The sequence below is a fragment of the Rhinopithecus roxellana genome, chromosome 4 (genome assembly GCF_007565055.1).
Source record: "Rhinopithecus roxellana isolate Shanxi Qingling chromosome 4, ASM756505v1, whole genome shotgun sequence".
NCBI lineage: Eukaryota > Metazoa > Chordata > Mammalia > Primates > Cercopithecidae > Rhinopithecus > Rhinopithecus roxellana.
The window spans coordinates 127,887,078-127,912,487 of record NC_044552.1 but is presented as its reverse complement, the minus strand read 5'-3'; the positions used below and the strand labels follow the sequence as shown (position 1 = coordinate 127,912,487).

Here is a 25,410-nt window from a genome sequence, read left to right as displayed (position 1 = left end):
CATCACCAAAAGATTCTTTAATTATGTGACGGTAGTTTACATATAAATTAGAAGTTTTTGGCTGGGCACAGTGGCTCATGCTTATTATCCCAGCACTTTGGGAGGCCGAGGTGGTTGAATCATTTGAGGTCAGGAGTTTGAGATCGGCCTGGTCAACATGATGAAACCCCGCCTCTACTAAAAATACAAAAATTAATGGATGTGGTGGCATGTGCCTGTAGTCCCAGCTACTTGGAGGGAGGCTGAAGCAGGAGAATCACTTGAGCCCGGGAGTTGGAGGCTGCAGTGAGCCGAGATCGCACCACTACACTCCAACCTGGGTGACAGAGGGAGACTCTTTCTCAAAAAAAAAAAAAAAAAAGCAAGTTTTTGGTTTAATTTTTTTTTAATTCTCTACATTTTCCAATGGAGTAATTATATCCCTGAGTTACAAGTCAAATACGAGCCTCCATCAGATTTCTTGGCTCCCTTCCTAAAGACAATGGAGCAACTCATTACTCTGCTTCAGAATTTTTCTCCCAACCTTTACACTTCTCTAGCTATGTAGTGATGGGAGGAAAAGTGGTGGTAGAATGGAGTTGGGCACAAATTCCTATTCCTATAGTTGCTTGCTTGCAGGCACATGCTACAGAAAGAAGACACTACAGGATTCAGAAAGAGTTAAATAAAGATAATTTATGGAAATCTTATCCCTTAAATATCTTCAGGGAGAAGTATCCTCAGCAATTTCTCCTTTCTATAGGCAAATCATGGCTGAGTAGGTGGTGGTCTTCTGCTTCCAAGAAACTGGCAATCAATAACTCAAGTTGCCTCACTTCCCATATACAAGTCCCAGCAAGAACCTAGATGGATTCACTCATGTACTTCATCCTCCTGCCCTCTTCCTGGTTTAGGCAATAATAATCATAGATTGCTATTGTCAATTCTTTTTGTTAGACATAATGCTTTTTAACATTATTTCATCTAATGCTCACAGAATCTCTATGTGGTTAGAAATACTATTACTTTACAAATGAAAAAACGCAAAATAATTGAGGGATGTAAATAACTCTCTTGAGATAATGCAGTAAACAAAGGGTGATATCATTTGGCTGTGTCCTCCCCCAAATCTCATCTTGAATTGTAGCTCCCATAATTCCACATGTTGTGGGAGGGATCTGGTAGGAGATAATTAGATCATGGGGGTGGTTTCCCTATACTGTTCTTGTGGTAGTGAATAAGTCTTAGGAGACCTGATTGTTTTATAGGGGTTTTCCTCTTTTGCTTGGCTCTCATTTTCTCTCTTGTCTGCTGCCAGGTAAAATGTGCCTTTCACCTTTGGCCATGATTGTGAGGTCTTTCCAGCCATGTGGAACTGTGAGTCCATTAAGCCTCTTTTTCTTTATAAATCACCCTGTCTCGGGTATACCTTTATCAGCAGTGTGAAAATGGACTAATATAAATAGCATGACCCATAAATGAACTCTATTCTGTTTAACACCAGTGCGTATCGTTCATTCATTCAACAAAATAAATCAGTCACTTAATATGTGTCAAGCAGTGAGGTAGGTATTGAAAAGGCAATGATTAACAAGACAGAAGATATGTTTCTCCTGGGAGGTTAAATTTTACTGAAAGAAATAGAGGGAAGCAAGGAATTAAATTAAGTAGTTACAATATGTAATAATTTTGATGAAGAAATCACATAGGGATTCCCAGGAGGGCAGAAAGGTATTTCAAGCAGAAAGTTCAAGGAAGGTCTCTCTGAGTAATGACCATTTAAGCTAAGTCTGTAGGGAGAAAAAGGGTGTGGCCAGGAGAGGGTGGTGGGGGCAGAAAGAGCGTTCCAGAGATGCACACCAGCCAGTGTGGAGGATGACTCACATGCAGTTTGGTGAAGACTGAAGCGGTCATAAAAGTAAAGCAATTTTTTGGAGTGCAATTTGGCAATAAGCATCCACATTTTAAGTACATTTAAATTTTCTTTGGGTGCAGCAATTTATTTTCATGTGGGCTTTAAAATAAGTGTTGCATATGTAAACTAAGCCACACAATCAGGTAGACATTACCCTTTCCTAAGGGGCAGGAAGACATGGGATCTCAGGTTTTTCTTGCTGTTTTCTTTTTTTAATCTTTTCTTCCTCTTCTTATTTTAATCTTCTGGGCTATAAGTTAGAATTCTCCTTTTACACTTTTTTTTCCTACCCTGCAGTCAGTCACCTGACAGAGAGCTTTCCTGGAATAGTAATAGGAAAATCATGCACAGCAAAGCTGACACACCACATGCCGAGCTGTACTGAAGGCACAATCATAACTTTTAATAACAAAAGTGTATTTTGGTAAAATGATGTCTTTCCAGCTGTCCTAACAGATACTAATATGAAATGCTCCCTTGGGACAGGACGGTGGAGAGAAGTCACCCCAGTTCCAGAGGGGCATGCCCTTGGTGCAGAACCTCAGAGCACTATCATAATGTAGTAGTAAGATTGCAGCGACACCAGTAAAACCTGCTCTGTACGACTGCACTAGGCTACATTTTTTTATTTGTGCTTTTGTTTTCCTGTAAATCACTCTTGAGTTTCTGTTTCTCAAGTCTGGAAGCAGCAGGCGTGTAATTTCAGCAGAACTCTTCCCAGTCATTATCTAGTGGTTATTGTTTATTTTGAATGTGGAGGTGAGTTATAATGAAGAGATTGGCCCTGTGGGTTAACACTGGGCACATTTCTATTTATAGTCCTACCAGTTCTTCACATTCTAGGCAAAATGAAAGGTTAAGCCAGTTATCCAGATAGTTCAGGCCAAAAGGTAAACACAAAGAGAGGATGGTTTAGCGCTGCCCACCTCCTGCTTATGCCACTGAGGTGACAACCACAGGGTTCTGCTTTGGTTTGGCAATGGAAATCTGAGTTCTCCTGGCTGTGACTTGTGTTAGGAAGTAGGCTGTGACAGAAAATACATGAGGTTAACTTGAGCATAGAGATAGACACGATCCAATTCCCAGTTCAAAACTTACCTCCATTGCCTAGTTTCTTTTCCTTTTGTATGCTCTTACATCTCTAGTGAAGTTTGCAGTCAATTTATTTAGTTCTATTAAAAATTCTCCAGGTTCAGTTCATGTGGTCATTTTGGGTAGACTGTGACACATATTTGCATGGATTTGATCTCCCTCCCTCCCTTCTTTCCCACCTTCCTTGCTCCCTTATTTCTTTTCTTCCTTTCTTCCTCCCTTCCCTCATCAATTCCTTCCTTCCTTTCTTCCGCATTTATTTAATGTCTATAACCAGAAACCATGCTACATATTCGAGAAACAAAGTCAAACAAAGCATATGTTTATTTTCTAATAAACTCACAGTGTAGTTGTTGGGGAAAAAGAAAAGTAAATGAAAAATTATAGTATTTTGGTTAAAATGTGCACTGGAAGCTACTGGAAAAGAATTCATGAATACAACTTGGTTGTTTTTAGTTTTACAGGAAGTGAACCTGATATACAAGTATTGGTGGTCTAGAAATACAGATGAACTGGATAAAATAATTTTGAAAAAGAGATTTAATCTTTCTCACTGAAAGTCCATTACAATATGGAGAATATATATTTCTTCTTTGAATTGTATACATTTCCTAACATATAATAGATGTTTAACTAAAATGTTTGAAAGAAAGGAGATGTAAATGTCACAACTTTAAAAAGTAATGACTTGGCTGGGCACAGCGGCTCATGCCTGTAATCTCAGCATTTTGGGATGCTAAGATGGGAGGATCGCTTGAGCCTAGGAATTTGAGACTAGCCTGGGCAACAAAGTGAGACTTCGTGTCTACAAAATATAAAAGAATAAAAATAAAAAGTACCCAGGCACAGTAGTTCATTCCTGTAGTCACAGATACTCAGGAAACTGAGGCAGGAGGATTGCTCTAGCCTCGGAATTGGAGGCTGTGGTAAGCTATCGTCATGCCACTGTAATCCAGCCTGGGTGACAGAGCAAGGCCCAATCTTTAAAAAAAAAATAAATAAAAGAAATGATTCTTTTTTGTAGGGAGTATTTAGAAAACATTTTATGCCATGCTTTTCTGTATTAATAATGACAAAACTGAATATAATTTACCTTTTCTTTGAGAATTCAATAATTAGTATGAACAATGACTACTTAAGTGAACTTTAGGTGTTGAGGCAGAGGAAGATGTAGGGTATGGGGCCAGTGGGTAGCAACATGAGCAAGCGCATCACATATTCTTTCTTGAGATGATCTCATTTGCTGAATGGTTGCTTCTAGTTTATTTTCATTGGTTAGTTTCCTGTCTCACATATGTGGAAGAAAATCAATGTATTACTTGGCCCCTAGGGAAGTGTAATATGGCTATTCTTTCCCAATGTAAATCATGGAAGAAAAATCCACAGCTTTCTCTCAAATTATTTTCTTGCCCTCCAGAAAAATTCCTCTCTCCTTGTCAGTTGATTTCTCAGTAACATTCAGATCATTATCTCTTTTTCCAACCTGTCACTATTAACATATCAACTTCCATATATTTTCTATATATTTACACTATCATTTATTGAACAAATATTCATTGAATACCTGCTTTGTATCAGATATTGTTCTAAGAGTTAAAGGTGCATCAATAAGCAAAAGTCTGAATCCCTAACTTCACAGAGTTTATAATACAGTACATATAACTGAAGTGTCTCTCTACCAAGAATTTGTGTTAGTGTAATTGAGAGGGTTCTTTCTCTCTTTCTCTCTCTCTCTCTGTTTATCTCTTTCTCTCTTCCTCTCTGTCCTTCCCTCTTTCTCTCTTTCTTTCTTTATCTTTATTTCTCTCTCTCTCTCTTTTTTTATGGAGTTTTGTTCTTGTCACCCAGGCTGGAGTCCAATGGCACCATCTTGGTTCACTGCAACCTCCACCTCCCGGGCTCAAGTGATTCTCCTGCCTCAGCCTCCTGAGTAACTGGGATTACAGGTGCCTGCCACCATGTCCAGCTAATTTTTGTATTTTTAGTAGAGACATGGTTTCACCATGTTGGTCAGGCTGGTCTTGCATTCCTGATCTCAGGTGATCCACCTGCCTTGGCCTCCCAAAGTGCTGGGATTACAGGCATGAGCCACCGTGCCTGGCCCCAGGGGTTTTCAAAGTGTATTTCATAATAACAAGAATGTCTACTCATTAAGGATTTTATAAGATTTTACAGTTGACAATGCTCTCTTAGAGAATACAATTTTGTTGTATTTCACAGTAACTTGTAAGATACATAAGATAGGCATTATTATTGTTTTTTTGTAGTGTGCAGATGCAGAACTTGGGTTTAGACAGAGTAAATTACTTCTCAAGATCCCACTGGTGTAAGTAGCAGAGCTAATGCTTGAGTTTAGAATATTCAAAAATTCCAAAACTACCTTAGTACTTTTAAATTTGGAAAAGATTTTTATATTTATTATTTTATTTGTTTTTCAAAATGATCTGTGTGGTAATTACTGATTCCTCTCTAATCTTCGTACCTGATGATGTGGAATTGTTGCATTATCTGCCCAGATTTATCTAGTTGGTAAATCCAACTGAAAATCCAGCTGTGTTCATTGGAAAAATCAACTGTGGATGCTGAACACAAATATTTTCTTTAATCTTTCTATATTCTTATAGGTGAATGGAATTTTAAAATTTATTGTAAATATAATAGAGATTTTTAAATGCTTTAGAAATTAATTTCCCATGAAGTTAATTTTTCTCATAAGATTATATATTCTAAATAATACCCAGGTATACAGTTTGAACAATGAGGTGACAGTGGCAGGCAGTAAAACCATAAAACTATTACCTGACCCACTCTGCTTTTCAGAGTATTTTCTACAATTTTCTTAAGTCAACCTGTCATTCAGACAAGGTTTTAAAAAGTATATTTCAGCCTCCAAAATAAGGTTAAAACAACTAGAAAAACAAAACAAAACAGAGCTCCAGCACCCCTCCATTAATACATACTTTATAAATATATTGCTGGAAATGTACATTATTTTTGACAGATAGAGCTTTCAATAGTGAGGGTTTTATTACATAAAAGACAGCAGGAATGGTATATGCAAAAGCAGTTAAGGTCTCCCTTTTCTTATACTCAGCAGTTTGTGATTATTACTATTTGGCAAGCAGGAGTAAATTGGACCACAATTTCAACAGCCTCGTAGAAGTATTCCAGGAGACAGTGTTGATAAATGAGTCCTAGAATGTCCTATAATTTTCCTGCAGCTTCATTGTTTGATGACTTACTTTTCATGGACACACTCTGCCCTCAGGTTTCATTCCTGCTGCCAAATGTGAAAGCTGTTTGTCAGAAATCAACGGGCTCAAGTGGCCTATCAAAAGCTTCTGCCTTTTTGTTAATAGGAAACACTTTGTATAGGAATCTGCTTTCTAGGGAACTCATTGCTATTCCTTTTGTATATACCTGAACCTTGTCCCGGCTATTATTATGGTTTCCTTTGCCAGGGGATTCTCAGTGAAGGGTGCTCTGCCCAGTACTGCTTGGGATACTCTCAAGATGACAACCCCTCCAATACAGGAATGACTGCAAAGCTCCTATGGCCAATAGGATTCAGAGTGTCTTCTTCCACCAAAAGCCTGACCTAAATATAGCCTAAATATAGCTTTTTGTATTTTGTTCTAGGGGGTCATTGAGGTATTCAGGGTAAGGGATAGATAGGAAATTTTCATATATTGTGAATGTATTATGTAGCAGGCACTGAGGTGCTTTCCGCATGTTATCTTTTTAAATTGTCACACAAAAACTCTCTATAAATTATATATTATCCCCATTTTGCAGATGAGCAATCTGCTACTCAAGAAAGATAATATTTGCTGAAAGGCAAATAACAGAGGTGGGATTTCAAATTCAGTTTTATCTCACTCCCAAGATCATGCTCTTTCTACTTAGCATTTGGTTAACTAGGTTTAATTTGCACTGAGACCAGATGACAGTGAAAGAATTTCTCTTCTGATAGGCAAACTGACAAATCAAATCTATGTTTTTGAAAAGTCTTTTACTTCCCATGACTCTGCTTTTTGTTTGTTTTCTATTGGTGAGAATAGAGCACATTCGGTCAAAAGTAACTCTGGTTAAGGTGGGATTTTGAAAGTTGGGAGGAAGTTAAGTGTCTGACTAGTTTTGTCCACTCTTTGTCCCAAATCTCCATTGTGATAGGTAGGATATGCTCAGTCCAGGTGTCTGTGTGTGATAATAGGTTAGCAAGATTCTTGTACTTGAGGCTTTATGAAGTTGAACAAAAGACATTAAGGCTGGGGTGGGCGTGGTGGCTCACACCTATAATTCTGGTACTTTCAGGGGTCAAGGCAGGCAGATCACTTGAGGCCAGGAGTTTGAGACCAGGCTGGCTAACATTAAGAAACCCTGTCTCTACTAAAAAATACAAAAATTAATTAGGCGTGGTGGCATACACCCATATTCCCAGCTACTCAGGAGGCTGAGGCATGAGAATCACTTGAACCTGGGAGGTGGAGGTTGTAGTGAGCCAAGATTGCACCACAGCACTCCAGCCTGGGTAACAGAGTGAGGCTCCATCTTAAAAAAAAAAAAAAAAAGAATGGCTAACTGCACTTAGGAATGGAGACTACATTCATTCTCTGTATAGATACTGGAGGTCTTACTAGGGGGTTGTGGGATTAGTTTTCATATGTAATTGTTCTAAATGCTTTGCAGCCTCACAGTTTTGAGTCTTTTGATCCCTTTGGTGGCTTATCCAGGCTTTACTACCTGGAACTGCTGATAGTTGGTTTCAGAACTCTTATTAGCAAGATCTTGGTTAGTCCTTGCATCTACAAATAGGTAAAGTTCACTTTAAGTAGAAAGTTTATCAACAGATTTCTATGGAGACTGTGGATCCCCCCCCCAACATGCTTGTTGCTTGATTTATTTATTAGCTCTCATCTCTTCTTGGCTTTATCTCTGCCTTTTTAAGTAGGAGTTTGTTTTCTCTTTGTTTTACTTTTGGTTAAAGCAACAGAGAACCCAACTCAATTTGGCTTAAAAAGTGAAAATGATTAAAGTTATCGTGGTATTATGGGCTTCAGCTTTTGATCAATGAAGAATCTGGCTCTACTTCCCTGCTATTCTTTTAGCTCTGGTTTTGCAGTTGTAGCTTTGCCCTAAGTCTGGCTTGTTCTATGGTTATAAAATGCCTGCCAGCAACTTCTGAAGTGACCTGTTTCTCCATTCAGGTTTATAGAAAAGAAAGAGAGAATTGCTACTCAAGCCATTGAATTGAAGTTCTAAATATTTCTCTGAAGGAACCAATCATGGATGCTTGGGGTAAATGAGATTAACCTGATTTATTCTAATCAAGGTACACCCCTGGAAGAGGTCAACTCTTCCAACAAATGCATGGTTTCTATACAATGAACAGTGACAAAGACTTGTTTGGAGGTAATCAAAATGCCCACCACATTTCACTGATCCTAAATATTAAATTTGTCTTTATTTTTTTATTGTCTGTTTTACGACTAGCAATGGAGCAGAGAAAGTTAGAAGAAGGTTATTGGGATCATTTTGAAGAAAATATCACATTCTCATTGGTAACCATGATGAAAACTTATTTTCTTGCTTGTGTGAGTCTGAGACAGTGTCATAAACTGCTTTCAGCAGTAGTTAGTATGGTCTAACTGAGCGGTTCTCAATCAGTTCTAATCAGCGGCTCTTTCTCCCAGGCCAGCAGCATCAGCATCTCCTGGAAATGTTTAGAAATGCAAATATTGAAACAGAAACTCTGGGGATGGGGCAAATCTGAGTTTTAATGAACACTGCCATTGATTCTGATCATGCTGAAGTTTAGAAACCACTGGTCTGATGCTTATTTGCACTATTATACTGTGGTTTACATATGGGTTTGACAGGCCCATTTACTTTCATTTACTTACTATTTGAGATTTTGTCTGGTCAAACAACTGAGCCTCAGATAAATTATTTTCTTACTATATTCTGGTAAATACCAATAAAACTTTGAATACAACCAACATAAGACAGTCAGTTCTGCTATAATGATTTTTAAAATCGGAATCTGTTTCAATGCAATTAATATATTGGTAAACAAATTTAGTGTAAGGCAAAATTTGCATTTATTTGTGCACTACTTCATCTGCTAGACCAACTAGGTGAATGCAAGAAACCATTCACAGTTGACCTGAGTCTCATAAGAACACAGAAAACACACACACACCCTACAAGGACAATCAGTGGCCCAGCCCATGCATATCTACTATTACAACTTCTTGTCCATTTCCACCACTTCACTATTATTAATACAAACTGCAACTCTTCCACAAATAAACTTCAGGTGGTTTTCAAGATAAAGTGCCATATTTCTTGCAGTATTTATGTATTTTTTAATCATTTAATGAATGGTAAAAGTATGCTAACGTATATTAGCTCCTTCTTTCTATAAATGTTCCACTGACAAATGTTTTGAGTATTATCCTCCAAGGCCTATGATTTTTATTGTATTCTTTTGTATTGCATAGAGATTTTTAGCAAACCCTATGTTGCACTAAAGCAGAATTGAGACTAATTTGAGCAAAACTTAGCAGCTTATAACCATTACAATCTTTATTTCAGGGCAAACTTTTCATTTGATAATCACAATTATTTTGTTTCCTCTTAAGTAGCATACACACAAACACACACAAATCTAAGGTGTTCACTATCACAGAACAATAGCCTTTAAAATGTTTGCCAGTTTTCATATTGGTATATTTTGTTTGACTCTGTCATTCTGGGCTCTAAGTACTAAAATATATTAGTCTTTTTCAGAAAACATCCCAGGAAAAAAGTTAAATTCCTACCTAGTTTTCTCTCTTTTTGATAACCTATTGTCATAGTAATATATAAATACCTGAAAATTGCCCAGATTATTATTTTCTTCTTGGAACACAGATTTGTTGATAAGTGCCAAAGGATTTTTACAAAAACATGAGAAGTTGGGCATCACAGTAAAATTTAAAAGGAAAGACTCTTTACTATTAGTATCATCATTGCTATTACTGTTTCCTTGAGTTTATATTTCTTTGTCTTATTTATCCTTTTCCAAAAGATTTTTGTTCTTGTATTTTTAATTAGCTCTTTAAAGAAATCAAGAAATGCTTGTTGATTATAGTCATCCTTACTGTATAAAGGGGGAGAAGTTCTTTGGTAATTAGCTATGTATATGCACTGTTCATGTACAGAAAGAACTCTTGTATTTCCTTATTTTTCAGTATATTCTCCATTCCATCACACTTCTTTTTCCAGTGATGCAGTGCGAAGAAAGTATAATCTCTGGAGTAATTAAAGTTCAGTGAGGAAATGATATCACCTGATGGCCCTATGAAGCATTTAACAATCAAAGGTGAGTTGTCTAAAATGCATTTAACCTGAACAGGAATACAATGAAACTACTAAGTTTTATCTTTATAATGATTCATTGCTTATTATTTTGTTCCTTACATATGTTCTGTTTCCCACATCAGTGCTGTCTTAGATTATGATCTGTCTTGACCTAGACTCTGTTTCCTACATTGCTCTGTGCAATTGAATGCTTTGTGATCATGATAAAAAGCATCATGATAACTGTTAGACTAGAGCTTTCCATACAAAGCTGTATCCCATGGAGAGCAGCTACTGGCACTGAACAATGACTAGAGACACTCTACATAGGGAAGGGGCTGACAATTATTCAGTTTACATCAATCACTTGTGCATATATCTCAATAGAGAACACCAGGCTAGTTTGTGTGTGTGTGTGTGTGTGTGTGTGTGTGTGTAATTCACTGCTTACTCTATAACAGAGAGAATACCAATTAAATTGGGCCATACAGGAAGATCAATTAATATATGTGTTAATTGAGGGCCTTTTGATGGCCTTGTTGATCTCCTATGGTTTAATCTTTAAATCTATAGTGTTTATTAGATTCATTACAGACTCTCAGTACATTGTAAGGCATTTGCACCTATAAATGCATTTTAAAATATCAAATTTTAAATTTTGTAGCACTAAAATGTGTCAGACAATATTCTCAATTAACTTGCATTAATATTTGCTTAGTGTCTGATAAATCACTAGACAAAATGTCCTACATAATCAACAAAATACTCTTCCAAAATTAAACTAATAGTATTTGTTAAGATGTGGCCGGGCGCAGTGGCTCACGCCTGTAATCCCAGCACTTTGGGAGGCCGAGACGGGCGGATCACGAGGTCAGGAGATGGAGACCATCCTGGCTAACACGGTGAAACCCTGTCTCTACTAAAAATGCAAAAAGTTAGCTGGGTGTGTTGGCGGGCGCCTGTAGTCCCAGCTACTCAGGAGGCTGAGGCAGGAGAATGGCGTGAACCCGGGAGGCTGAGCTTGCAGTGAGCCGAGATCGCGCCACTGCACTCCAGCCTGGGCGACAGAGCGAGACTCCGTCTAAAAAAAAATAAAAAAAAAAAAACCCACTACTGCGCAAATCAAGACCGTGAGCCCCAGTCAGTTGACAGAAATACATATTTGGGACTGCTTCTCTAAATCTTTTATAAAAACACCTGAAGAATATGAATAGTCATTTGCTTTCTTATTTTTAAAAGATCTGTTCCCCCAACTAAGTTTTTAATCTTCTACTTGTTATCAAATACAAACTAGACTTTAAAAGGAGAGGGGGGAAAAACAGACACCAATGTTTCATTTGTGAATGTAAACTTTGGTTTTTTGGTTTTCGCTTCTTTTCTTTTCTTTTTTTCTTTTTTTTTTTTTTGAGGCAGGGTCTCACTCTGTCGCCTAAGCCGGAGTACAGTGGAACGATCTCAGCTCACTCACTGCAACCTCCACCTCCCAGCTCAAGTCATCCTCCCACCTCAACCTCCCAAGTAATTGGGACTACAGGTGCAGTCACCACACCTGGCTAGATTTTTTCTATTTTTAGTAGAGAGAGGGTCCAAGTTGCCCAAGCTGGTCTCTTAACTCCTGGGCTCAAGTGATCCACCCACCTCAGCCTCCCAAAGTGCTGGGATTACACATTGCACCTGGCTAAACTTCTGAAATTAATGAAGTGCTCCTAAATCCTTGATGAATGAACATCTTGAATGGCAAATTAAGTTTCAAGTGACATACAAGTCAACAAGTATTTCTAAGTTTCTAAAATAAATTTCCGAATTCGAAGTTATTCTTTCTTTCTTTCTTTTCCTTTCTTTTCTTTTTCTTTTTCTTTTTTCTTTTTCTTTTTCTTTCTTTCTTTCTTTCTTTCTTTTTTTTTTTTTTTTTGGCCGGTCTGTTTTTAATCGTGGCAGGCCTCACACACACATTCAGAGTTCAGATCTTGTTGAAAGCTGTGATGTCGACACCGTAGCCCACCGGCACCAGCTTGGAGGCCCCGCTCACCAGCCCATCCAGCTTGAATGGAGTGCACACATGCCTCCACCTGGGTCATGTCGGTCTCATCGTCCCAATGCTTGATGTCCAGCAGGATGGAGGACTTGACCACCAGCGAGGGATTCTTTGCCTTCTTGGTGTACTGCCGCAGCCTCCCGTCCCGCAGCCGCCTTGCCTCCTTGTCTTCCTCCTTATTGTCGCTGCCAACAGATCAATGTCATCGTTCTCGTTATCCTCTGCTGGGGGGCGGGGAGAGCTCCTCTTGGTGCATGGGAGACATGTGCTGGGTCTGCGGGGCTGTGGACCGTGGCCGGGCGAGCTCTTCTGTCTTCTCCAGCACGTTCAGCCGGACCTCCAGCTTGGAGATGGCCCTCTGCAGCTCCTGCACCACGCCGCGCAGGCTCTGGTTCTCCGCTTCCAGGCTGGCGATGTGAAGTACGAGCTCGCTGTGGTCTCCACTGGGGCCGCTGGAGGCCCCGGGGCCTAGCTCTGGCGGAAGGCGCTGGCCACAGGCCCATTCATCTGCTCGTAGAATTTTCTTTCTGCATCTTCATATTTGAATTTGTCGAGTCAGATCTTCTCATGTACTAGGAAGTTTGTAGCTATTTTTCTGACTCCAACCAACGATGCGGCTACCAGAGATGAGGAATCGGTGGACGCGGGACGCCTAAGGGCGAAGTTACTCTTTCATAATGTACAAAACCTGTAAGTCTTCAACAGAAAGTACCTTTTTTATTAAAAAGAAAATCCTGCAGTTTGAAAATAGAAGTTTGTATTTCAGAGAGTTGGTGAGGAAATAATCCATTAAAGACTGCTTTTATAAACATAAACTGCTGGGAATAAAGTAAGATTGTTAAAAGACAATGAAAACATTCTGACATCTCAACAGGAGTTAGCCTGATGAATCCATCTCATACCAGAAGCCTTTGTGTTCTATTTCTGGCTCCTTCAGGAGCTCAAGGTTTGACCTTGGACAGGTCATTTCATCTCTCAGAGCCTGTTTCTCTTATATCAAAGGAAGAGGCTTGTCTGTAAAATCTTTAAAGTTCTTCCGTTTCTAAAATATAAAATTATCATTCAGATACTCGTGGTATAATATTTAAAAATTCTTTAAGTGTTTACAGAAAAATGTTTTGAATATTTTTCTATATACTGAGCTGCTATGTTGAGAAATTCCAGAGGTATCACTTCAGGGTACTGTTGCTCTGATGACCAGCTATTACTGGAGAGGGCTACTGTTTCTTCCTTAAAACTTGTGTATTCCCCTCAAATACTGATGGAGGAAAAAGTACATGAATCTTTATAGTAAAAGACAGACAATTAGATATAATTGATCTTAATAGATCTGTAGACAATATGGACCATTATCTACATATCATTTGTTAAATTTAATGCGCTCTAGCGCTCAGCTGAACTAATTGTATTGTGTATGTGTATATCTTAAGCACAATTGATTTCATAGATCAGTGCCCCTGGGCTAGGCAGGAAAAGGTCAAAGCTCTTAAACCAGTCCACCAAAGTATGTTAACTAAAAGCCTCAGAACTAGTAGTATTTCTCGTTAGTCTTTCAGCTGCAGGGTAGAGAAAGAAAGCAAAATCACAAGGCAAGTATTTTTCTACAGCAGTTTGATTTAGCAAATGTTGAACAAATAAAACATTAACTAAATAAAATATTGCATATATATATATATATGTATGTATATTGTGTTTATTTTCATGTTGTCTGACATCCTGACAACTAAAGGGAAAATAATGTAGAAGTAGGCGAACTTTGTGTCTCTGAGTTTCCTGGGCCTGAAATAATTGGCAGGGTGAATCTGAAATGCAGACACAGAAAGTCACCCTTGTTTTGATGCCTTTTTTTTTTTTTTTTTTTTCCTTTTCATGTTTATATTTTGGTGCATTTCCCTCCAATATCAAATATTACCTTGGTACTAAAAAAATCAAGAAGGGAAAATGCAGGCAGGAAAACGAGGAGAATCAGCTTGTTACTTCTCTCCCATGTATGATTGGGCTCATGTGATTGGTGCATTAGACTTTGTAGTGTCATTTCACTCCTTTCTCTGTAGACATCAATACTAACAAATGAACTGCAAAATCCTAAAGTGTGAGGATAAACAATTATTTATGTATGCACATCATTTGTATGGATTTCTAACTATTGATCTTCAGGTAAATGTCTAGACAGAAGTAGATTTACATATAGGTAGTCGTGCTATACTTTTACATTTATAGTAATTAATATCTAGAAAAGCAAGAAGGAAAAGACAAAATATCACTATTATTATTTTACCTACTTGCCTCCGCAAAAACGAAGAAATAAAAGGATTGCCTTCTATCTACCTGAGACAGACATTTAAACTATAGTGAATTCAGAATCTTCAGGCATTCTCTTCAAAGTTTCTTTCAGTGAAAATTGATATGAATCAAAAATTTATGTTAAAAAAAATGGCAGGGCCAATGCTCCTAGCAGAGTTTTCTGAATGATTTGCTAGGTCAAGCAATCGGTCAACTATTTTCCTCTAGATTGTAGGATTAGTGTATCAGGCCAGATTCTTATCCCGCACAATGTTGAGCACAAGTTATTTTTGGAATCTGAGAGATCGCATGATTTGACACTCCTAAAGGAGACCTTCTAAGACTTTACTTCCAAAAAACAGAGTGGATATTATAGTAAAATATAATTCCTATACTAAAATACAGCTGTAAAAACCAAAATGCAGTTTGAATACATTTAGAGGGAGTCTTCAGTGCTTTGTCCATTAGATAAAAAGATTGCAAATTAAAAGTACTCAAAAATTGCAGTTGACATTCAGAAACTCATTAGCTTCATTCTTTTCCAAAATCACCATAGCAATTAGTCTAAACTTTAATTGGTCAAAATTATTCATCATTAAAACACTGATTTCTAAAAGACTATTTTGTTTTCCCTCTGTCTTGGACTTAAATTTTTTAGGAATTTAAATCTTTCTCTACCAGTTTCTGAAATGATTAAGCACATTTACATTTTATCTGTCTAGAGAAGATAGTCCTTCCCTTGAACTCTCATTCTGGCCTCTTCTGCTTGGTCAACTGTCAGTGGAAATTCTGTGCTGATCATCTATAGATTACATGCTAATCTATATTTCCTAAGAAAAATAAGAAAAATATGTACACAGAGTTCAGTTTATATTTAGAAATCTCAAGATCTTTGGTCAATTCTTACTCCATTTTCATGATAATCCCTACATTTTTATCTCAATTTAACTTATCCTGTTTAAGATGTTGCTTCCTTATTAAAATATTTATCACCTTAAAATTATCCACTACAATTTAATATATACAAGCTTTTATATTCCTTCCTTCCTTCCTTCCTTCCTTCCATCCTTCCTTCCTTCCTTCCTTCCTTCGTATGTGCAGCCAAACAGTCATTTGTTCATTCAGTATCTTCCAGTGCCAGCACTGTGCTAGAAACATGGAAAAAAAAGAGGAAAGAGGTATGTTCTATGATCTAAAAATGCTCCTAAAGGTCAGGTAAACAAATAAGTGCATTTAAATGTTAAGAGAACAAAGACAAGAGAATATGCAGGACATGCTGGAGGCCCAGTGGAAGGTAGGAATTTTCCTATCTGGGAGGCAGGTGGTGAACCAGAAGGCTTATAGGTGCAGATGATGCTTGAACTGAGTGTTCACAGGTGCTTTTTGCCAGATAGTCTAACAGATTAAGGTGCTCTCCCTACAGAGGGAGACCCAGAGGGCCGGAAACTGAAGGATGAATTCAGGGAAAATGACAAGTAGTGCAGTCTGGCTAAAGCAGAAAGGCATATCAGTGAGGCAGGGACTAGTTAATGGATAATAACAAGACAGAGAGTTTGGATTTCAGACACAAAATATGGTCAGGGGAAGAATCAGCAGAGTTAAGCAAGAACAATAATATGACATATATTTTTTCATTTAGACAGAATGCACTGAATATTTAAAGAAATAGAAATAAAACATTTCAGAATCTAGCTTTTGCTTCTCATTGACAAAGTCTTCACTAAGGTGGAATAAAAATGGAAGCATGGAACAGAGAGAGAGAACCTGTGTTTCTGCATGGGATGACAAGAAGGGTAGATGAGGCTCACCCAAGTGCAGTAATGTTTACAACTAATTGATCACAACCAGTTACAGATTTCTTCGTTCTTTCTCTACCCCCATTGCTTCACTTGACTAGCCTTAGAAATGAAAAAAAGTAAAGAAAAAGGGTAGATTACAGAGTTCAGGATCTGTGCTTCGGTCCCCATATTTCCAGTCCTTTTCACCAATGCTTGGTAAATATGTGGTTAAATAAAAAATTGTATTCAATTAATTAATTATTAGTATTAGTATTTTTTGAGACAGAGTTTCACTCTTGTTGCCCAGGCTGGAGTGCAGTAGTGCGATCTCAGCTCACTGCAACCTCTGCTTTCCGGGTTCAAGCGATTCTCCTGCCTCGGCCTCCCAAGAAGCTGGGATTACAGGCAACTGCCACCATGCCCAGCTAATTTTTTGTAATTTTAGTAGAGACAGGGCTTTGCCATGTTACCCAGGCTGGTCTTGAACCCCTGACCTCAGATGATACACTCGCCTCGGCCTCCCAAAGTGCTGGGATTACAGGTGTGATCCACCATGCCTGGCCCTTAATTGATTTTTTTTGAAAGCTATATGACAGTGACCAAAACTATATGATTGAGGAAATATTTGTAGAAATGATATATATGACAACAGTAGCAAAAAGGACAGGGGTAAATAAACAGAAGTCTTATTTTTCAAAATTCTTGTACTTTATTAGAAGTATTATAAAATTAACTGTAAGTAGATTGTGGTACTTAATAATAAATGTTGTAAACCCTATGGCATACACTAAAAATAATGCAAAAAATGTATATTTAAAATGCCAACAGAGGAATTCAAAGGAATATTTTATAACAACATCAGTTAACCTAAAAGAAGACAGAAAATAAGGAAGACAGGACCAAAAATACAGGTGAGACAAACAGAAAAGAAATAGCAAGTTATAGTTGGGTCTTGACTTTTAAAATCTGGGCTAAGAATTTCCATCTCTTAATGGGGACAATTAATCTTTTTATAACAAATATAGTTATTAATTAAGTTGGGCTTAAGCCATATTAAAATATATAGATTTTTAGTCTGGATAAAAATGTATGGCCCCATTATATCCTGTCTATAAGAGAAAAGCTTTTTGTTAAGAAAATACAGATTGATTGAAGGAAAATAATGGAAAAAATTATAGCATGCATTCAATAAACTTAGGCAATATGGGGTACCTATTTTAATACCAGAAAAAAATAGACTTCAACGCAAAGAGTATTATTAGATATAAAGAAGAATATTCCATAATAATAAACTGCTGATTCATTAAGGAAGTATAACAATTATATATGTGGGAAGGTGGAGCAAGATGACAGAATAGAAGGCTCTAACGACTGTCCCACTACCCTGCAACAACACCAAATTAACACCTATCTACACAGAAAAAAAAATCTTCAGAAGAATCAAAAATCAGGTGAGCAACTCAGTACCTGGTTTTAACTTTATTGCTGAAAGAGACACGGAAGAAATAGAAAAAACAGTCCTGAATCCCAATGGCTTCCTCCTTACCCACAGAAACTGGCAGTGTGGTGTGGGGAGCATCTCTCAGTGCTGAGGGAGGAGAATACAGCAATTGTGAGGCATTGAACTCAGTGCTGTTCTGTTAGAGCAGAAAGGAAAATCACGTCAAACTTAGCTGATGTCCATCCACAAAGGGAGCATTTAAACCAGCCCCAGCCAGAGGGGAATTGCTGATCCCAACAGTTGAAACCTGAGTTCTTGCAAACCTTGACACCAAAGGCTACAATGCTCTATGTCTCCAAATAAACTTGAAAGGCAGTCTAGGCAACTTTTAGGCAAGTCCTAGTGCTGAACTAGGCCCAGAACAGTGGACTGGGTAGGTGCAGTACATACTGAGACACCAGCTGGGGCAGGGCTGCACAGGGTAGAGTAATGCTAGCACTCCCTGAGCCAGACACTACCAGCTCTCCCTTAACCCTAGGCTGCACAAGTCTCTCCAAAAAAGACCCCTTTCTTCCACTTGAAGGAGAGGAGAGGACAGAGCGGGGAGGATTTTGTCTTGCAATGTGGATATCAGTTCAGCCACAGCAGGATAGAGCAATGGTCAGAGTCAAGAGGCCCTTCTTCTAGGCCCTAGGTCCCAGACATTTCTAGACATACCTTGGGCCAAAAGGGAACCCACTGACTTAAAGGAGAGGACCCAGTCCTGGCAGTATTCATTACTTACTAACTGAAGAGCCTTTGAGCCCTGAATGACCATTAGTGATACACAGGTATTATGTCTTGGGCCTTGGGTGAGTCTCTGAGACTTTCTGACTTCAGGTGAAATTCATCATCTTGCTAGCTTGGATGGCTGTGGGTCAAAACTCCTTCTGCTTGACAAAAGCAGAGGGAAAAGTAAAGTCTTGCACCTTAGGTACAAGCACTGCCACAGGGGGGTAGAGCACCAAGTGGTCTCTTGGGGTCCCTGATTCTAGCACTTGACTCTTGGATAGCATTTCTGGACCTTCCCTGGGCCACAGAGGAGCTCACTGCACTGAAGGGTAAGTCCCAGGCAAGGCAGCATTCACCACAAGCTGACTTAGAGCCCTTGGGGAACGTTGGAGATAGTCTGTCAGTACTCCTTGTGGCCTGGGGTGGTGGTGGCTATGGGGTGAAGCTCTTCTGCCTTTGGAAAGGGGAGAAAGTATGGGAAGGACTGCATCTTGTGGTTTGAGTGCCAGCTCGGCAACAGTACAATAGAACACCAGGCAGACTTCTAATATTTTTGACTCTAGTCCCTGAACTACTGGACTGCAACTCTGGACCCATGTGGGGCCTAGGGGACTTTGCCACCCTGAAGAAAAGGACACAGGCCTGGTTGGCTTTGCCACTGGCTGATTGTGTAGCCCCAGGGCATCGAGTGAACATAGGCAGTAGCCAGGGAGTGGTTACAGTAGGCCTTGGGCGTCGCCCAGTGCTGTGCTAACTTTAGGTCTCACTCAGTGCAGTCACAGTAGTGGTGGGCACAGAGGTGCTTGTGTTACTCCAACATTAGGTGGCTTGGAACATAGAGACTATGTTCGTTTGGTAGAAATTAAGGAAAGAGAACAAGAGCCTCTGCCTGGTAATCCAGAGAATGCTCCTGGATCTTGTCCAAGACCATCAAGGCAGTACTTCTATGAGTCTGCAAGAACCACAGTGTTACTGGGCTTGAGGTAACTCCTAAATCAGATACAGCTTAGATCATAAAACCTAAGCCCTTTGAAATATCTGGAAAGCCTTCCCAAGAAGGACAGGTACAAATATGCCCAAACAGTGAAGACTACAATAAATACTGAGCTCTTCAATGCCCAGACACCAAAGAACATCTGACAGCATCAACACTATCCAGGAAAATATGACCTCACCAAATGAACTAAATAAAGCACCAGGGACCAATCCTGGAGAAACAGAGATATGTGACCTTTCAGACAGAGCATTCAAAATAGCTGTACTGAGGAAATTAAAAAGAGATTCACAAAAAGACAGAGAAGGAATTCAGATAAATTGTATCAGATAAATTTAACAAAGAGAATGAAATAATTTAAAATAATCAAGCAGAAATTCTGAAGCTGAAAAATGCAGTTGGCATACTGAAGAATACATCGAAGTCTCCTAATAGCAGATGTCATCAAGCAGAAGAAAGAATTAGTGAGCTTGAAGACAGGCTATTAAAAAATAAACAGTCAGAGGAGATAAAAGAAAAAAAGAATAAAAAACAATGAAGCATGCTTACAGAATTTAGAAAATAGCTTCAAAAGGATAAATCTAAGAGTTATTGGCCTTAAAGATGGGGTAGAGAAAGAGGTAGGGGTAGAAGTTGTATTCAAAGGAATAATTACAGACAGTTTCCAAATCTAGAAAAATATATAAATATCCAAGTACATGAAGGTTATAGAACACCAAGCAGATTTAATCCAAAGACTACCTCAAGGCATTTAATAATGAAACTCTCAATGGTCAAGGGTGAAGAAAGAATCCTAAAAGCAGCAAGAAAAAAAGAAACAAATAACATATGATGGAGCTCCAATAAGTCTGGCAGCAGACTTTTCAGTGGAAATTTTGCAGTCCAGGAGAGAGTGATGTGCCATATTTAAAGTGCTGAAGGAAAACAACTTGTACCCTAGAATACTATATCTGGTGAAGATGTCCTTCAAACACGAAGGAGAAATAAATACTTTCTCAGACAAACAAAACCCGAGGGATTTCATCAATATCAGACTTGTCCTACAAGAAGGGCTAAAAGGAGTACTTCAATGGAAAGAAGAAGACATCACTGATCAATAAGTAATCACCTGAAGGTATAAAACTCACTGGTATTAATAAGTATATAGAAAAACAGAATTTTATAACACTGTAACTGTGGTGTGTAAGCTACTCTTATCCTAAGTAAAAAGACTCAATGAAGAACCAATCAAAAATAATAACTATGGCAACTTCCCAAGACATAGTCAGTACAATAATATATAAATAGCAACAACAAAAGGTTTAAAAATGGGGTGGGCGATGAAGTTAAGGCATAGATTTTTTATTTGTTTTCTTTTTGCTTGTTTCTTTGTTTATGCAAATGGTGTTAAGTTGTTATCAGCTTAAAATAATGGGTTATAAGATAGCGTTTGCAGGCTTCATGGTTACCTCAAGCCAAAAAACATACAATGGAGACACAAAAAATAAAAAGCAAGAAACTAAATCATAACACCAAAGAAAATCACCTTCACTAAAAGAAGATGGGAAGGAATGAAAGAAGGAAGAGAAGATCACAAAACAACCAGAAAACAATGAACAAAATGGCAGGAGTAGGTCCTTACTTGTCAATAATAACATTGAATGTAAATGGACTTAATTCTCCAATCAAAAGACATAAACTGGCTGAATGGAAGGAACAAGACTCATTGGTCTTTTGCCTGCAAGAAACACACATCACCTATTAAAAAATAGACTCAGAATAAAAGGATGGAAAAAGATATTCCATGTTGATGGAAACCATAAAAAAGTAGGAGTCATTATACATATATCAAACAAAATAGATTTCAAGACCAAAACTTTGAGAAGAGACAAAGAAGATCACTATATAGTGATAAAGGGGTCAATTCAGCAAAAAATGTAATAATTTTAAATATATATGCAATGAACACTGGAGCACCCAGATATATAAGGTAAGTGCTAGAGCTAAAGAGAGATATAGAATCCAATATAATAATAGCTGCAGACTTCAACACCCCACTTTCAGCATTGGACATATCTTCCAGACAGAAAATCAACAAAGAAACATCAGACTTAATCTGCACTATAGACCAAATGTATCTAGTGGATATCTATAGAACATGTAATCCAATGGCTGCAGAATACACATTCTTTTCCTCAGCACATGGATTATTCTCAAGGATAGACCATGTGTTACATCACAAAATAAGTCTTAAAATATTTAAAAAATTGAAATAATATCAAGCATCTTCTGTGACCATAATGGAACAAAACTAGAAATTAATAACAAGAAGAATTTTGGAAACTATACTAATACAAGGAAATTAAGCAATATGCTGCTGAATGACCAGTGGGTCAATAAAGAAATTAAGAAGGAAATTTAAAAATGTCTTGAAATGAATTATAATAGGAACACAACATACCATAACCTATGAGACACAGCAAAAGCAATACTAAGAGGCAAGTTTATTGCTATAAGTGTCTACATCAAAAAAGAGGAAAAGCTTCAAAAAACAATCTAATAAGGCATCCTAAAGAACTACAGAAGCAACACAAACCAAACCCAAAATGAGTAGAAAAAAAGAAATAATAAAGATCAGAGCAGAAATAAATGAAATTGAAGTGAAAAAAAATACAAAACATCAATGAAACAAGAAGTTGGTTTTTTAAAAAGTTAAAATTGGCAAGCCTCTAGTAGACTGAGAAAAAAAGGACAGAAGATCCAAATAAATAAAATCAGAATTGGAAAAGAAGACATTACAACTGATACTCCAGAAATTCAAAGGACCATTAGTGGTTACAATGAGCAACTATATGCCCACAAATTTAAAAATTTAAAAGAAATGGACAAATTCCTGGACACATTCAACCTAGCAAGATTGTACCATGAAGAAATCCAAAACCTGAACAGACCAGTAACAAATAATGAAATTAAAGCTGTAATAAAAATTCTCCCAGTAAAGAGAAAACTCAGACCTGATGGCTTTATTACTGAATTCTATCAAACATTTAAAGAACTAATACCAATTCTACTCATACTCTTATTAATATTCTGAAAAATATAGGAGGAGGGACCACTTCCAAACTCATTCTACAAGGTCAGTGGTTACCCTGAGACCAAAATCAGACAAAAACACATTAAAAAAAAGAAAATTACAGATCCATATATCTGATGAATAGTGATACAAAAATCTTCAACAAAATACTAGCAAACAGAATTCAACAATACATAAGAAAGATCATTCATCATGTCCAAGTGAGATTTATCCCTGAGATACAAGAATGGTTCAACATATGCAAACCAATCAATGTGATACATCATATCAACAAAATGAAGGAGAAAAACCATATGATCATTTCAACTGATGCTGAAAAAACATTTAATAAAATTAAACACCACCACATGATAAAAACTTAAAAAAACCTGGGGATGGAAGGAACATACGTCAACATAACAAAGCCATATACATCAGACCCACAGCTAGTATCCTACTGAATGGGGAAAAACTGAAAATCTTTCCCCTAAGATCTAGAACACGACAAGGATGCCCGCTGTCACCACTGTTACTCAACGTAGTATTGGAAGTCCTAGCTAGAGCAATCAGATAAGAGAAAGATATCAAGGGCATCCAAATGGGAAAGGAAGAAGTCAAATTATTCTTGTTTGAGATTGTATGATCTTATATTTGGAAAAATCTACAGACTCCACAAGAAAACTATTAAAACTGATAAGCTAATTCAGTGATATTGCAGGATACAAAATCAACATACAAAAATGAATAGCATTTCCATATACCAACAGTGAGCAATGTGAAAAAGAAATAAAAATGCAACCCCATTTGCAATAGCTACACATACAATTAAATACCTAGGAGTTAACTGAAGAAGTGAAATAGCTCTGTAAACTATAAAACACTGATAAAAGAAATTGAAAAGGACACAAAAAATGGAAAAATATTTCACATTCGTGGATTAGAAGAATTAATATTGTTAAAATGGCCACACTATCCAAATCAATCTACAGATTAAATGCAATCCCTATCAAAATACCAATGATATTCTTTACAGAAATAGCAAAAAAATCCTAAAATTTACGTGGAACCACAGAACATGTAGAATAGCCAACTCTTTCCTAAGCAAAAAGAATAAAACTGGAGGAATCACATTACCTGACTTCAAATTATACTATAGAGCTGTAGTAATCAAAACAGCATGGTGCTGGCATAAGAACAGATGCATAAACCAATGGAGCAGAATAGAGAACCCAGAAACAAACCCACACACCTACAGTGAACTCATTTTTGACAAAAGTGTCAATAACTTACCCTGAGGAAAGGACAGTGTCTTCAATAAATGGTGCTGGGAAAGCTGGATCTTTACAGGCAGAAAATTGAAACTAGATCTCTATCTCTCACCATATGTAAAAATCAAGTCAAAATGGATTAAACACTTAAATTTAAGACCTCAAACTCTGAAAGTACTACAGGAAAACTTTGGGGGAAAATCTCCAGGACATTGGTTTGGACAAAAATGTCTTGACCGATACCCCAGAAGCATAGGTAACCAAAGCAAAACGAGACAAATGGAATGACATCAAGTTAGAAAACTTTCACACAGCTAAGCATACAATCAAGAAAGTGAAGAAACAACCCACAGAATGAGACAAGCTATTTGCACACTTCCCATCTGACAAAGGATTAACAACCAGAATATATAAGGAGCTCAAGCAACTCTACAGGAAAAAAAATCTAATAATCCGATAAAAAAAAAAATGGGCAAAAGATTTGTATAGACGTTTCTCAAAAGAAGACATACCAATGGCAAACAGGTGTATAAAAAAATGCTCAACATCATTGATCATCAGAGAAATGCAAATCAAAACTGCAGTGAGACATCATCTCACCCCAGTTAAAATGGCTTTTATCCAAAAGACGGGCAATAACAAATGCTGGCAAGGATGTGGAGAAAAGGGAACCCTTGTACACCGTTGGTGGGAATGTAAATTAGTCCAACCACTATAGAGAACAGTTAAGAGGTTCCTCAAAAAAAAAAAAAATATATATATATATTGAGCTACCACATCATCTGGCAATCCCACTGCTGAGTACATAGCCAAAATAAAGGATATCAGTATACCAAAGATATTTACACTCCTATGTTTATTGCAGCACTGTTTACAATAGGTAAGATTTGGAAGCAACCTAAGTGTCCATCAACAACGAATGGATAAAGAAAATGTGGTACATATAGACATCAGAGTACTATTCAGCCATAAAAAGAATGAGATTCAGTCATTTGTAACAACATGGATAGAACTAGAGATAATTAGGTTAAGTGAAATAAATCAGGCACAGAAAGACAGACATCACATGTTTTCACTAATTTATGGGATATAAAAATCAAAACAATTGAACTTATTAACATAGAGACTAGAAGAATGGTTACCAGAGGCTGGGATGAGTGGCGCGAGGCTGGGAAGGGAGGAGGGGATGAATAATGGGTATAAAAATTGTTGTTAGAATGAATAAGACCTGCTATTTGATAGCACAACAGGGTGATTATAGTCAGTACTAACTTAGTTGTGCATTTTAAATTAAAAACAGTATAATTGGATTATTTGTAACTCAAAGGATCAATGCTTGAGGGGATAGATTACCCATTCTCCATGATGAACTTATTTCACATTGCATGCCTGTATCAAAACATCTCATGTACTCCATAAATATATACACCTACTATGTACCCACAACATTTTTTAAAA

The 25,410-nt window shown here is 37.5% G+C and overlaps 1 pseudogene; it reads right to left on the bottom strand.

Moving 5' to 3' along the window:
- Positions 1 to 12,290: 12,290 nt before the first annotated feature.
- The window catches only part of LOC104658416, a 52,683-nt pseudogene continuing 39,563 nt past the window's right edge, over positions 12,291 to 25,410 (bottom strand).